The following is a 16816-nucleotide window of genomic DNA, read 5'->3' as shown; positions in this document are numbered from 1 at the left end:
GACGTTCTTTATTTTTATAATGAAAGCATTCCATGTTTGGTTTAAGGTTTTGACACATCTTTTGGTGGGAGATGTTCTTTATTTTAGATAATGAAAGTATTCCATGTTTGGTTTAGTATTTTTGATACATCTTTTGGTGGGAGATGTTCTTTATTTTAGTGAATGAAAGTATTCCATGTTTGGTTTAGTATTTTTGATACATCTTTTGGTGGGAGCTGTTCTTTATTTTAGTGAATGAAAGTATTCCATGTTTGGTTTAGTATTTTTGATACATCTTTTGGTGGGAACTGTTCTTTATTTTAGATAATGAAAATATTTCATTACTACAAACCCAAAGAAATAAGGCCTCTCTGAGATATACGATTTATGCCAAAAAGGTATGAAGTTAGACTAACAAAGCTTGTATTTCTTTTTTTTTTTTGTTCGACAGGATGATGGATTTATCGACGATGTTACTTCTGTATTTCGTTGCCTTTTATTTTGAATTTTGCATTGTCGCCGCCGCCGCCAACAAGATAAGGCTACAGTGAATATTGGAGAAGAAGACATGAAACTCCCTCCAGTTTGAAATTGGAACTACTTTGGTTATAATGTTTTGTAAATTGATAGCGATCAAACACCTTATATTTAGACTGAACATAGTCGTTAATGACTTGGTCAACAACCTCCAGTCTGAAACTGAAATTATTTTGGTTGTGATGTTTTGTAAATTGATAGAGAGCAAACTCCTTATATTTAGATCGAACATAGTCATTAATGACTTTGTCAATTTTTGTATTTTTTGTAAATTATAGTCGTATGCACTCTTACCTTCCCCTTGCTTGAAGTTATATGAGTCATTATTGTCCCATTGTGATTATAATTAATTCAATTATTTAAATTTCATGATTTTTAAAGATAAATATTAAATATTTGAATAACCATTTTTAAAACTAAAATTTAAAATTGATTAAATACTTTATTTAAATAAACTGAAATATAAATAGATAGTTTTAGAACTCCCTATTGCATTCCCACTTAAAAAAATTACAATAAACTAAACAAATTTTAAAAAAATATGAAAGTTCACCGTAATTTTTTTTTAAAAAATTGTGTAAAACTTCTACGTTACATTCCCATTCAATGTGAATAATTTTAAACTAAATTATAATGGAAATATAAATAGGAAGGTAATTTTAAACTTCCATATTACATACCCACTCAAACTAAAACTTTGATTAATTGAAAATTAATAAATTAACAATTTATGTTACACATGTTTAAATTTAAATTTTAATATTTATATAAAAATAAAAATTGAAAATTAAATAATCGGATGATATTTTTCAGAACTAAAATTAAATAATAATTAAATTAAATTATTTATTTAAATAAAAACCGGATTAACCGTTTTTAAACTTCACATTAAATTTTCACTCAAACTCTAAAACTTGATTAAGTAAATTAAACCAATCATAACATGAATTGTTTTTCTTTTAACATAATAAAAAAATACTCACAGAAATTAAACAATTTTAAAATTCAAAAAAGAATTTAAAATTTAAATAATTTTTTATATAAAAAAAAGAACCACGAAATTCAAAATTTTAAATATATTAAGGATTCATTATCCATCATATATATTTATCTTTCCGTCCGACATATTAATAAAAGATTCCCTTAATAAATAAACCCTCCACTTCATATGTCTTCACTTGTACTGGTCTTCCTCCAACCTTCTCCTTCTGCACGTCTTCGTCGAAAGTCCGCCTCTGCTGCCGCCCTTCGTCCCTGGTTTGCTGCTGCCGTTCCCCTTCCAGCAAAGGTAAGATTTAGGTTAGGCTTTTAGTTTATCTATGTTTATGTGCTTTAACTTCCATTATCTATGTTTATGTGCCTAGTAATAGAGGATTTTTTTTTGGGATTTAGAAGGAGAAATTTCCATTTTGAGTTAGGGTTTGGTGTAGGGTACAAAGTTGGACTTTCATTGTGCTAATGTTATTTCCTTCAACTTTTTGCATTGGGTTGGTAATATTCTCAAAACATCTATTATTTCTTGTTCGATAGGTTGATAGATTTCTCGACAATTTTACTTTTGTATTTTGTTGCCTTCTATTTTGGATTCATCATACTCTCTGTTTTAACATACGAAGTGTTGTATCAAGTCTTGCATTTTCTCCGGCCCCGCCGACATGATAGGGCGATAGTGATTGTCTCCAAGATGGGAGAAGAAGATATGGAACAACCTCCATTTTGAAACTGGAATTATTTTGGTTGTGGTGTTTTGTAAATTGATAGGGAGTAAAGTCCTTATATTTAAATCGAACATAGTCGTTATAATGACTTGGTCAATTTTTGTAAATTATAGTCGTATGCAGTCTTACCTTCCCCTTGCTTGATATTTTCTCATGGTCTTTGTTGTTTGCGGATAAAGCTATTAGTGTAGTATTTGACAATTCTTTCCCGTTGTTTCTTCTCATTGTGTTCCATTTATTGAAAATTAGCTAGTGCTACTGCACATAAGTGATCGTTATGCTTTCAACTTAGCAGAAGCTCCTTTTCGAGCTAAAGAACGAGTATCTACCATCTTTCAACTTAGTAGGGGCTCTTTTTTGAGCTAAAGAAAGAGTAGTTGGTCTTTTTCTGGCATGTTGTTGTTTGCAGGATGAATTAGAGGCAAAACTCGAAGAACTAAAGAACAAGTAGTTGATTTTTTTCTGGGCCAACACATTTTTCTCAGAAAAGATCAGTTAGGGTGAAAAAGAAAGGTCTAGTTTAAGCTCAAATCATTTGGATCAAAGAAGGATAAATTTCATTTGGTTTTCTTTTATTTAGGCTAAAAATGGGCTATATTGAACAAGGGCCTATGATCCTTTCCTAATTGTCTATTACAGCTTACTTTTAGCAGGACTAACCAGGCAAGTTCTAGCTCAGTACAAATAGTGGACTATTCAAATCTTCCTCACACTCACTTGAAATCTCATTACTCTACCAGATTATCAGATACCTAGTTCGAATTTCAGACTTAGGGTCATGTAGTGGTGTATCTCTATGTCATGCTTAGAGCCACACATTTATCAATTACTATGCCTAGTCATGCATCATTTTCATTACATCAGGATATCATTTTAGCCATCATGCTTCAGAGTTAAACTATGTACACAAGATATAGACATGCCGGTTCAACAATAAAAATAATCAGTCTGTTGAGAAAAAAGAACACAGGCAAGAAAACCCCAATAGAGGATCATGAATTGGGCTACTCAGACTTCACCCTAGCACTCACTTTCCATTTACCCCACCCCCAACAAAAAGATATGCACTTGTCCCCAATGCATAAAAAAAACTGAAATACGAGAGTGGTAGGTGAAGCAAACCTGGGGCGCAAAACGCAAGCTGGTGGGTCCGGTCCGGAATCCACTACCTCTGTAGTCTGGACACCCTTAGTAGTGTCCTCATCAACAACAACACTATCAGCAGTGCCTCCCGCGGTCTCCACATTTCTGGAGCTAGATGCCCCAGCAGCTGATTCTACAGCCCTGATCCGACGCGCCTCCTCATCAGCAAGCGAGGCTCTCCTCGCAGCCTCCATCTCACAACGCTCCTTCTTCCGTGCTCTAGCCTCATCCTCCTCTCGACCCTTGCGTCTCTTGGCATGCTCCCGAGGAGGAGGTGGTGGAATCTCAAAAGTGGCGAATAAGGCCGCCATCACTTTGTCCTCAGCAGGTTCTGCAAAAGGGGCCTCAGATTCAGGCACCCTAGCCTCTAGGATCATATCAATGTCCGCTCGCAGAATCTCAACCGCAACCTGGAGGGTCGACACGTCCCCCTGAGGGGCAGGCCGGGCTAGCACCCGCAACTCAAAAGCGTCCAAACGCTGGTGAACCTCAGCGATCTTCCGCTCTGTGTGCTGGACCATTTTACGCTCCAAGCGCTCCTCTGCCTCAGCAATAGACCTCTGCATCCAAGGCTGAATGTGATGTAGAAGTGTAGCTATCTGTGCCTCTAGTTTCTGGACCCTAGCAAGCGGGACTAGAGCGGGAAAAGGGGATGAGGAGCTAGGGGCAGTGCTACTACCCGGGATAGACTCGACCGGGGTAGTGTTAGTGGTTTCAGAAGCAGCCTGCATAGCCGTTCGAGCATGTGTTAACGTATCAGCCAGATTTTCACCAAGTGGAGGCAACTCTGGACGGGGCCCTCTGCGTGGAGCCAACTCATTGGCCTCATCCCTGATGAGGCCGATATCAAAAGTGCCCAACGGAGTCTTGAGCTGATCAATGTTCCAGATGGGCACACCTGCGGACCTGCATAAAGAAAATATCATGCACGGAAACGGGTAAGTAGTTGTGACTTTGAAAGCCTCTCGTGCATGACCGCCTGTAGAAGCCAAGCAAAGTCCACCTCAAACCCGGCTATCATCGCTGCAATCAGAACTGCGTGATCCCATTTGACAATATTATCAGCAGTCGTGGGGGAAAGGCAGTAGCGGACAATCAACCATAAGAACTTAGCCGTGAAGGTCAAGTTAGCCTTCTTGATGGCTCCCTTCGGCTCCGTTACCCAATCTGCACCCTCTCCATCAATGGACAAGTGCAGGGCCATCCACCTCTTGGTGGTCTCTCTCAGTGATGGCTCACGCAAAAATTGGCCATCTTTTACAATTTGCCACCGGTATTCAAACTTGGCGGTGAGAGGGGTCCTGTTGGCATCAACATCCTCGCCGTACAGATACCGGTGAATGGCTGGTAGTGAGATATCAACCTGTATGCCGCGTACTCGGACATGCTTAAGTGGGGCCTATTTGGCGAGGGCAGCCCGTCTATCTATCTGTGATCGGAGAGTAGCCACATAAGAGGCGTAGAACTCTCGGACCATCTCCTCACTGTAGTGTCCCTAAGAACGAGCTGTCCACTCTAGCCGGTGTCTAGTGAAGAGATTGTGGATCTCTGGCATGGTGGGTAGACTTCTCGTAAGGACCCGCCTCTCCAGTGTAAGGGTCCGTGTCATGACTCCTTTATCATTCAGAAACTCGGCATCTGAATACACTTGATATTGCCCGTCAACACACCACGGTTGGGCTGGTCGGCAACTGGGGTGAGAGCACCAGTCTGTGAGCCGGGAGTGGAATCAGAACTGTCAGACTTATCAGACGAGGCAGACTGTGCAGCTGTGGCGGGTGCAGGGACTTCTGCCGACCCGGAGGCTTCCTCCGACCACGAAACTCCTAAGGAGCCAGACGCTCTTCATCAGACTGCTAGGTAGTAACTACGGCGGACGCCACCTTTTTGGGCGTAGCTCTGGTTGCCCGTGCAGCTCGTGATGGAGTGGCAGTGCCTGGGGGCACGTACTCGGGATCATGCTCATCATCAGAGCCTATGACCTGGCGGGCAGACGGGGCGATAGACTTTGAACGCCCACGTGCATAAACTCGATCTTGTTTTGGTGACATTAGAGATAGTACCTGTAAGGAATCAATATTAGTACAGAAGGAGCAAACAAGACAAGCAAAAACGACACAAAATAAATATAAGAGCAAAGCTGTAATGGCATTTCTATAGTAACAGTGAAACACAATGGACCAGGTGACGGCTCGTCGTGAGTACGAAGGACCGTCATGGGGTCCTTCATGTCTTACTTAAAACTATGTTAATGTGGAGACCCCTGAAGGAAAGTCTCTGACAGTTATGACGAATAAACAGGACGGACTGTCGTGATAATGACGGTCCGTCATCGATGTCCGTCGTGGGGCACTTAGAACAAATATGGAGACCCTTAGGAGAGGAGTCTCTGACCGTCATGACGGTTTGTGCAGGACGGACCGTCGAGGGTATGATGGTCCATCGTAGATGTCCGTCAAAGGACACTTAGAAAAAGTATGGATACCTTTAGGAGAGGGGTCTCTGACCGTCATGACGGTTATGCAGGACGGACCGTCGAGGGTATGACAGTCCGTCGTAGATGTCCGTCAGAGGACACTTAGAAAAAGTGAGAGACCCTTAGGAATAGGGTCTCTGAAAACCAGAATGGTTGTGCAGGACGGACCGTCGAGGGTATGACGGTCCGTCGTAGATGTCCGTAAGAGGACACTTGGAAAAAGTTGGAGACCCTTAGGAATAGGGTCTATGACAACCAGAACGGTTGTGCAGGACGGACCATCGCGGGTATGACGGTCCGTCGTAGATGTCCGTCAGAGGACACTTAGAAAAAGTGAGAGACCCTTGGGAATAGGGTCTCTGACAACTAGAACGGCTGTGGTGGACACTTGGAGAAAACTGGACAGTGGGGTGTTTGTGGGTGTTGGCACGGACCCTATGACGGTCCGTCTTGGGTACGATGGTCCGTCATCGGGGTCTAGTTCTGTCATTCATTCACATAACTTAGGATGCCACTTTCATCCTCTATGACTCACATGGAATACTTAGTGTTAACTTATATGTTTCTAACCCAAATACCTAGTAGACTAGCAATGCTAAAGCACCTATTTCTAGAGTTTTAACAAGGCAATTTGAGGATTCTCAACCTAGGTCAGACAAAATTGGATCAAAGGATGAAGACCCATCAATAAGAAATAGGCTAATACTAATTGAAAAACAAAAATGCAATGTAAATGGGTAGAAATCAGAGACACATACCTGAGAACAGGAGAAAGACAAGCAAGTGAGGCACTTGGTTAGCAAGAACAGAACCACAGCAGCAGACTCCGACTAGTAGAGAGTAGATTTTAGGAATTGGGGAATTTGGGGAAGTGATCAGTTGAAAGAGAGGTAGGAAATTGGAAGTTTAAAAGGGAGGGAATGGGAGAAAGAGGGAAAGAAATCGTTCAAATGAAGGGGTGGGGGGTTTTATAGGTTGAAAATTTTAAAAGTTCCTAGCCGGGTCGGGTCGGGTACGCTTATTAATGACGCAACGAGTCCCCAACGACGGTCCGCCACAGTTGCGACGGTCCGTCATTGGTTCTTTCGCGTGTGCCCTAGTTTTAAAAATAAATGAAAGACGTACCTGGCACGACGAATTCATGCGACGGTCCGTCGCATGCGTGACGGTCCGTCGATGTGTCCTTCAGTGACTGTTGCAGAGTGATTTTCTGCAGAATTTCCTGGTGATGTGACTGCAAATTTAAAATCCATTAGTAGAAAATGCTACCATTACTAGAAAGAAAAAACTATAAGTATTGGGTTGCCTCCCAACCAGCGCCTGATTTAACATTGCTGCACGACTGAGGACACTTGATTACTCAGACTTCATCAAGATGATATGCCTCGATCACTTCATTCGCCGATTCAGCATGCCCAAAATAGATTTTTATTCGGTGTCCATTCACCTTAAATCGCACACCTTCCTTGGTTTCCAACTCAACTGCTCCACAAGGGAATAGTTGGGTAACCAAGTAAGGGTCAGTCCATTTGGACTTGAGCTTGCCCGAAAACAAACGCAACCTAGAATTGTTTCAAAGCACCAAATCCCCAACCATAAACTCTCATTTTTCAATTTTTAGGTCATGGTGTTGCTTCTTCTTTTCTTTGCAGGATATAGCAGATACCGATGGAGCTCACCAGACCGCCTCATGGACCTACAAATGTTGAAGGTCGCTTCTTCATTGTTCAACCGAAATTTCATCTGCCCCTTTTCCATATCAACTAAGTCTCTACCCGTAGCAAGGAATGGCCTCCCAAGAATAATAGGCGCTTCAAAATCGACCTCACAATCAAGAATAACAAAATCTACCGGAAATATGAACGACTCCACTTTTACTAGCACATCGTGGAGTATCCCTATGGGCCTTTTTACTGTTCGATCGGCCATCAGTAGCCGCATCGCAGTGGGCTTTGGATCACCCAAACCCAACTTCTTGTAAATCGAGAGGGGCATGAGATTTATACTTGCCCCCAGATTACATAATGCTTTCGCAAAATGTAATGACCCGATTATACAAGGAATAGTGAATGCACCCGGATCTTCTTTCTTTTGTACTAGAGATCTTGTAGCAATAGCACTACAATGCTGCATTCTATCATCATCCTCAAAAGTGACCGATCTTTTCTTTGTAACCAGATCTTTCATAAACTTGGCATAACCGGGCATTTGCTCTAGAGCTTCTACCAAAGGGACATTTATAGAAAGCAACTTCAACATTGTTATAAAACGCCGATATTTACCATCCTCGGTCTTTTTCACTAATCTTTGAGGAAAGGGGGGTGGTGGTCTAGGCATGGGAGTTACCTTTGTAGGCACTTCAGCATCTTTTCCCGTGTTGGTTTCTACTTCACCACTAACCTCTACCACTTTATCATTATCTTTTATCAACTTTTCCTCATTAGACGGCATAGATGGGTCAAAGGTCTACTTACCACCCCGAGTAGTGATTGCCATACAGTGTCCATCATTTTTCGGAATTTGGACTGTGTTGCTAGGAAGAGTGCCCGGTTGCCGTGTGTTCACAGTCGCAGATAATTGGGCCATTTGCAACTCAATCTGCTTAATCGATATTGCATGTGTATCGACTTTCTGCCCAATACCCGCTAAATCACTCCTTAACTCTTTTATGTGCTCGTCATTAGCATCGAACCTCCTCATCATTTTGTGCAACATATCCTCAACTCGCGCCATACTACCTCCACCATCCCTAGGAGTAACTTCACGATTTTGAGGAGGAACATAGGGCCCATTCCTATCATTTCTATTACCATAGTTACCCCTGTTGAAGTTTTTGTCGCGATTGTAATTTCCATCTCGAACATAATGACCCTCACGGTTATAGTTACCATATATCCGACCTTGGTTTCCTTGACCTTGGAGCCAATTCTCCTGATTAGAGCCTTGGGCACTCGGTCGAAAACCCCCCGTCTGCTCATTTACCGCATAGGAATCCTCCTCATAATAACATTCATTATTTGGTGGTGGTGGTTTAGACAAGTAGTTAACTGCATTTATCTCTTCTGCACCCCAGTGACATGTTTTAATACCAACCCAAGCTCAGTTCTCATCTGAGCCATCTTTTCACGAATCTCATATGTGGCTGGGTTGTGAGTGGATTGCACTGCGAAGGTATTTCTCCCAGTATCTGACTTCCTAGTACTCCAAGCTTTATTATTCCGGGAGATTTTCTCTAACTTTTCAGCAATCTCGGCATCAGGACACTACCCATAAGAACCACCCGCTATAGTATCCAATATCGCTTTATTATTATCATCCTGTCCCCGATAGAAGTATTCTTTCAGTGACTCATCATCTATGCGGTGATTGGGGATGCTTCTCAAAAAGGAGGTGAATCTATCCTAAGAACTACTAACTGACTCTCCTGGTAGTGACACAAAGTTGTTCACTCTGTCTTTGTAGTTTAGTTTCTTGGAGACCGGGTAGTAACGTGCTAAGAAAACGTCTCTTAGTTGGTTCCAAGTGAAAATTGAGTTATAAGGGAGCTCAGTGAACCAAATAGCAGCCTCTCCCGTCAGTGAGAGAGGAAAGACTCTTAGCCCTATTACATCCAGATCCAAATCAGGCCTCCCTACACAACTTTTACACACTGCCCTTACCTTAGCTATATGGGCATGTGGGTCCTCAGAAGGTAGCCCTGAAAACAAACCTCTGCAGTGAGCATTTGCATCAGACTATTAGTTACCACAAAGGTGTGGCCTGGTGGTAGAGGGTGAAAGACAAGTGGCCCATCAGAGTTTGCAATATTATCATAGCCTCTGTAGTATTCTTGAGGGCGTGGAGCGGGATTCTGTCCCCTTTGTTGATTTTCACCCTGGATCATCGGGTTATAACTGACCATGAACATCAACCGGAGCTGGGATGTTCTGGTTTGGATCATCATCGTTAATACCCAAGTTTCGATTCATGTTGCATAGTGTATGCTCTAATTCGTGATCGTAGAGAAACAAGGGTTCTCTTCCTCTCCGTGTATTTGGCATACAAGGAAGATAGTTCTGCAAGAATCAAAAACAATAAACAAAGTAAAATTAAGAAAATATCGACTAAACTATAGTAATAAGTTTAAGTTAATATAAAAGCTACTTTCCTCGGCAGCAGTGCCAAAATTTGATATGCTCAAACTTACTTCTCAAATAAGCAAGTAAAGAACCCAACTAATGAGGTTGGGATCGATCCCACGAGGAAAATAGTTTAGACTTAACTTTAATCTATTATTACTATTATTTAGTCAATTATTTCCTTAGAACACAAAAGACAATAAAGGGGTTTTTTTTACATCTAAATGAATGAAAATAATTAGCTAAACTAAAGTAAACAACTAACAGGTTCAAATCTTGGAGTTTAATCAATTAATAAAAGTAACTTGGGTTTCAGTGTTCCCCATAGGTTCGTAACTTGATAATTCTAACTATAACAATTCTTTCCTAGTATCTTGCATATAAAGTGATAATTTATGTATTTCTAAATCCTTGGTCCGGCATCTAGAAAATTTGACTCCGCACCTTGGTCCGGCTACGTGTGTTGCTATACTAACCCTTATCTTTACCTCATATTAAGCATCGTATTTGATATTTGACTAAGTTATTACCTTGTACCAACCAATACTAGCCTATTAGATAGTATACACTAAATCTATGTTGATAATTCTTTTCTAATTATCTACCTCCTTGGCCCGGCAAGTAGCATTAAGGCGAGTTCTAACGTTGGTCATCCGTTAAAAAGACTTCTAAACGAAAGAATTATCAATACATGCAAGACACGATTCTAGAATTGTTATTTTAGTTAGGTTTTACCTCATTATTCGCTAATGGTTCCCACAGCCCTAGTTATGGAGTTTAGTTACCCATAATCATAATCACAATATTCATATATTTAATATAAGAATTCATGCACTTACTTTGATGAGAAAGAATAAAGTCCAGAAATTCACTTGATTAATCAACAAAATCACCAACAATCAATTCCAGAAAAAGTGTAACAATTGCTAAGATAGTCTAACAATCAAAAGTCTCACATAAAAGAGTCTACTAACAAAAAGACTAACCAACAAAGAAGCTAACTCCAAAAACGAGGTTTTTTTCAACTATTTATAAAAAAACAAAAACCTAATAAAATAAGGACTCTAATTGCTGGAAATCTGTCAAAACGCGTCTGAGTCGACGGACCTCGCGACGGGCCGTCGTGGTCACGACGGGCCGTCATGGCCTCCGTCATCCTATACTTTACAAATCCATCTGCTGCTTTCTTCATTACCCTCGACGAACAGGTATGACGGACCATTCCAAGCACGACGGTCCGTCGAGGGTCTCCGTTCCATAACACTTAAACTTCTTGGAATTTGGGTACTGGGACTACTCTCTGATCATCACGACGAACCAGCAGGGCGGACCGTCGTGGCTATGATGGTCCGTCATGGACTTCGTAATCCCACACTTGGGTCAGACTTCCCCATCTTCCTTTAACAGCTTCACCACAATGCCACCTACGGACCGTCACAAGCTCCGTAGGTGGTAACTTTTCTGCATTTCTTGCTCAAAAACTTCTGCGTTCATCTTTGGACAGATTTCCTGCAAATAAAGAGAAACTTACATAAAAATCACTACAAAAAGGCTTTTGGACACACACTAAACTTAAGGAAAAAGTATTAAATATACCGTGAAACCACGGTATATCACAATTCATCTTCTTCCGTCTTCTTTTGATGAATCATCTGAAAATGTTCAGTTAGCTTGTGTAGGCGTGCTTCAGATAATTCTCCTCCATGGAACCGGAAGTATTCTTCTTAAAAGAAGATCTACCATACTGAATGGTATCTCGTTAAACGTTTTCTACCAGGATTAGTTTCTCCATTATCCATCTATATGACATTCTTTTAACCAGCCAAGCCTAAATGGTTTGGAACACGTATCTGCTTCCTTTTCATAATTCTTATTATTATGATAGATTTTATTCTTTGATTTTATTACTTCTATTGTTTCATTAACTTTGGTTATTTTTACTATTTTTGTTGTCCGTACTTTCATTTCATCAAGTTTTCATTATAGCTTTTTTAATCCTGTATTTTTTCAAGTATGTTATGATAAACGTGAAATTTGGATTGACTTAAGTGTTTGGCTAAATTCAAAATAACTCCCTTGCAGAGCTAATGGACTGGTTGCCAAACTTTCAACTTTTCCTGCGATAAATTCAGTCTAACCTTTTATGCAACATCTCTCTGTCTTCGAGTTTGTCACTGGCAAAGGCTACAGCAAAGAGTTTGCGGAAGCTAGACTTGGCACTGATACTGAGGAACTTGTCATTTGAGGTCTGCTTCTCTGTGGACTCTCTTTTATTTCTGTTAGGAGAAGTGCTCGCGGGTATGTTGATGAGTCTGTCTATAATAGACAACTTAAACAGAAAAACTCAGAACGGATGTTGAATTCTGTTATATATATGACAACATGTTGAATGAGTGCCTATTGGTTTAGTTTGGTGCAGAAACCCCATTTTGTTGCGATTAGAATATGGACGCTCTTTTTGTGCAAGCTTGAAATCATTTGATTTTCTACTCCCCTGCTCTTAGTGGATTATTAATGGCTTTTACAACTAATTTGAACTTGTTAATTGTACCCTATCAGAAGTTAAACTGATAACTATAATTATAGCACCCATTTTCAATCCCCTCAATCAAAAATAATTATTTCCAGCCCACTTTTTAAAAACCCAACCCAACCCCACTATTTCCACCAACACAACAATGAAAAAAATACATGACCCCAGCAGAGTCGTCCTTCGATTTTATTCGGAATTTTTTTTTTGGTTATCACTAGTGTAGAGTCGTCACTTAATTTTAGGAAAAATAAAAAAACCTTTGTTTTCAAGAAACCTTCGTTTTTTGTCATAGTCATAGCGGATCTGGGAGATAGTAGAAGCAATTTCCGTCCCAAGTATGAATGTGGTGTACGGTTACTAATATATCTTTTGGTGGGAGATGTTTTCTATTTTAGATAATGAAAGCATTCCATGTTTGGTTTAGGGTTTTTGATACATCTTTTGGTGGGAGATATTATATATTTTAGATAATGAAAGTATTCTACTAATACCAACCCAAAGAAATATGACCTCTCTTGAGATATACGATTTATGTCGAAAGGTACGAAGTTGGTGGATGGATTTGTCGACGATGTTACTTCTATATTTCGTTGGCTTGTATTTTGGATTTATAATAATCTCTGCTTTAATGTAGAAAGTATTGTATCAAGCGTTGCATTGCCACCGCCGACGACATGATAAGGCGACAATGAAGATGGGAGAAGAAGATATGAAACTCCCTCCAGTTTGAAACTGGAACTATTTGGTTGTAATGTTTTGTAAATTTATAGGGAGAAAACTCCTTATATTTAGACCGAACATAGTTATTAATGATTTGGTCAACAACCTTCAGTCTGAAACTGGAATTATTTTGGTTGTGATGTTTTCTAAATTAATAAGAAGCAAAATCCTTATATTCATACCGAACATAGTCGTTAATGACTTTGTCAAATTTTGTATTTTTCTAAATTATAACCGTATGCAGTCTTACCTTCACCTTGCTTGAAGTTATCTGAGCCATTGTTGTCCCATATTCTGTTGGATAGTATTTGATTTTTTTGTCTGTATTTTCTGTTTTGGTAGTTTTTCCTTTGACTTCTTCTTCAGGCATGTCATCGTCCCCTTGCTTTAGATCTATTTCTCTGTGGGCTCTCTTTTATTTTTGTTAGGAGAAGTGTTCACCTAATAAGTCTATCTATGATAGACAGCTTGAACAGAAAAAGTCATAACAAATGTTGAATTCTGTTATATAGTTGACTACATGTTGAATGAGTGGCTACTAGTTTAGTTTGATGGCAGAGACCCCCTTTTGTTCCGATTAGAGTGAATATGGACAATCTTTTTGTGCAGGTTTAAAATCATTTGATTTTCTACTCTCATACTCTTAGTGGATTATTAATAGTTTTGTAGCTAATTGAACTTGTTAATTATAGTCTATCAGGAAGTTTAAATTGATGGCTATAAATGTAGCAGCTCTTTTCTGTCCTCCCAATCTGATAAAATAATTTCCTACCCACTTTTTAAATACCCAACCCAACCCCACTGTTTCTAGCAACATAACAGAGAAAGAATAACCCCACGCTATTCTTCTTCCTCAGCAAAGTCGTCATTTTGTTTCATTCGGAAAAAAATTATTTGTTTATGACTGGCTTAGAGGAGTCACTTAATTTTAGGAAAAATCAAGAAACCTTTGTTTTCAAGAAACCTTTGTTTGATGACTTATTCATAGAGAATTTGGGAGATAGTAGGAGCAATTTCCATCCTAAGTGTGAATGTGGTGTGGGGTTTCTGATATATCTTTTGGTGGGATATGTTATTTATTTTAGATAATGAAAGCATTCCATATTTGGTGTAAGGTTTTAGATACATCTTTTGGTGGGAGATGTTCTTTATTTTAGATAATGAAATCATTCATTACTACCAACCCAAAGAAATACGACTTCTCTGATATATACGGTTTATGCCGAAAAGATACGAAGTTGGACTAACAAAACTTCTTCTTTTTTCTTGTTCGACAGGTTAATGGATTTGTCGACGATTTTACTTCTGTATTTTGTTGCTTTTATTTTGTATTTATCATACTCTCTGTTTTGATGTACGAAGAGTTGTACCATGTATTGCATTGTCGTCGCCGCCGACAAGATAAGGCGACAGTGAAGATGGGAGAAGAAGACATGGAACTCCCTCCAGTTTGAAACTGGAACTACTTTGATTGTAATGTTATCAAATTGATAGGGAGAAAACTCCTTATATTTAGACTGAACATAGTCATTAATGACTTGGTCAACAACCTCCAATCTGAAACTGAAATTATTTTAGTTGTGATGTTTGTAAATTGATAGGGAGAAAACTCCTTATATTTAGATCGAACATAGTCGGTAATGACTTGGTCAATTTTTTATTTTTGTAAACTATAGTCGTATGCAATCTTACCTTCCTCTTGCTTGAAGTTATATGAGTCATTGTTGTCCCATCGTCTGTTGTCTAGTATCTGAATTTTTTTCCTGTATTTTCTGCTTTGGTAGTTTTTCCTTTAACTTATTTCTCAACCATATCACCTTCCCCTTGCTTGAGGTCTGCTTCTCCGTGAGTTATTTTTTATTTCTGATAGGAGAAGCGTTTGCGGGTATGCTGATGAGTCTGTCTATGATACACATCTTGAACAGAAAAACTCAGAATTGGATGTTGAATTTTATTATATATATGACTACATGTTGAATGAGTGGTTATTGGTTACTTTGGTGGCTCTTTTGTTGCGATTAGAACGGATGTGGATGCTTTTCTTGTGCAGGTTTGAAATCATTTTTAATTTTATACACCTCTACTATTAGTGGATTATTAATGGCTTTTGCAGCTAATTTGAACTTGTTAATTATACCCTATCAGGAAGTGTAAATTGATGGCTATTATTGTTTCATTGTGTTATGTAGGGATGTGATGCAACTTTGCTTCTGGATAGTAGCAATGTTATTGTGACAGAAAAAGGATTAAACCCCAAAAAGTATTCAGCTCGTGGATACGAAGTCCTTGATGAGATTAAATCTGCACTAGAGAAGGAATGTCCTCGAAATTTTTTTCGCGCTGATATCTTCGCACTTGCTGCAAGGGATTCTATTGTATTGGTAAGTGCTGTCACGGCATATATAGTGTGATAAGAGTACCTCCTCAAGAATAAATAAACACGAGCTTAATTTTTTCGTTCACACAGGCGGGTGGACCGAACTGGGAGGTTATATTGGGAAGAAGAGATTCCAGAAGCGCTAGTCTAAGTGGCTCCAACAACAATATTCCTGCTCCAAATAAGACCAATGATAAGTTGTAATGCAGGGAGCCACACAATTTGAAATTTAAGATGTACCAGCTTCAGACAAAGGCTTTTCTTGTTGGATTACTATTTCCCTCTGTCTAACTTCTTCCCATTACATTGCTGAATTTTTTGCCAAACTAGTTATCAGACGTGGAATCATAGTTAACACCGATGATAAGTTGTAATGTAGGGAGCCACACAATTGGAAATTCAAGATGTACAAGATTTAGACAAGGGCTCTACAACTATTCAGGAAATAATAAACGAATTCAACTCTGGATAAATCATATGCTGCCCAATTGCAAATCTGGTGGTGATCAAAACTTGTTCTTCTTGGACTTTGTTTCCCAAAAAATATGATAACAACTACTTCAAGCTCTTGTTGGCTTCAAAAGGACTGCTGAAATTTGACCAAGTTCTTACTACTAAGAGTAAAGAATCATTAGCCTTGGTGAAGCAATATGCAGAGAACAATGCACTTTTCTTCGATCATTTCGCAAAGTTTATAGTAAAGATGGGAAACATTTCTCCCTTGACAGATCCAGTGGGGAAATAAGGAAGACTTGTAGGAAGATCAACTCGTCTTAAGAGAGCACATCAACTTTCATTTGCAGAAATTGATTCAATAGTTGTGTTGTTTTGTTATGTATCTTTTCCATTGTTCTTTTTGTATTCTTCTAGCTTCTTTCATTTTTCATCCTTGTGATCACATCTGTTGTTAATCAGGAATCTATAATATTCGTGGATCTTATTTATAGCATCTTTCACACTTCATTTTAAAACAGGACAAAGTGAATTAATTGAAACCAACAAACAGATGATGGTCTTACCTCTACTCTGTGTGATGTGTTGCACATCTCAACTACACCTTGTGCAATTGAAGGTTTGTTGTCACGACCCAAAACCGAGCCGCGACTGGCACCCACACTTACCCTCCTATGTGAGCGAACCAACCAATCTAAACCCTAACATTTCAATTTAATATCAACAGAAAGTAATGCGGAAGACTTAAACTCATTAATAAAA

At 39.3% G+C, this 16816-nt stretch overlaps 1 pseudogene; it reads left to right on the top strand.

The window, feature by feature from the left end:
* The first annotated feature begins 1684 nt into the window (after positions 1–1684).
* LOC107005996 lies at positions 1685–16378 on the top strand (annotated as a pseudogene).
* The last annotated feature ends 438 nt before the right edge of the window (positions 16379–16816 follow it).

Source organism: Solanum pennellii, chromosome 12 (assembly GCF_001406875.1).
Source record: "Solanum pennellii chromosome 12, SPENNV200".
In the NCBI taxonomy this organism is placed as follows: Eukaryota; Viridiplantae; Streptophyta; class Magnoliopsida; order Solanales; family Solanaceae; genus Solanum; species Solanum pennellii.
This window is presented reverse-complemented; position numbering and strand designations above follow the sequence as displayed.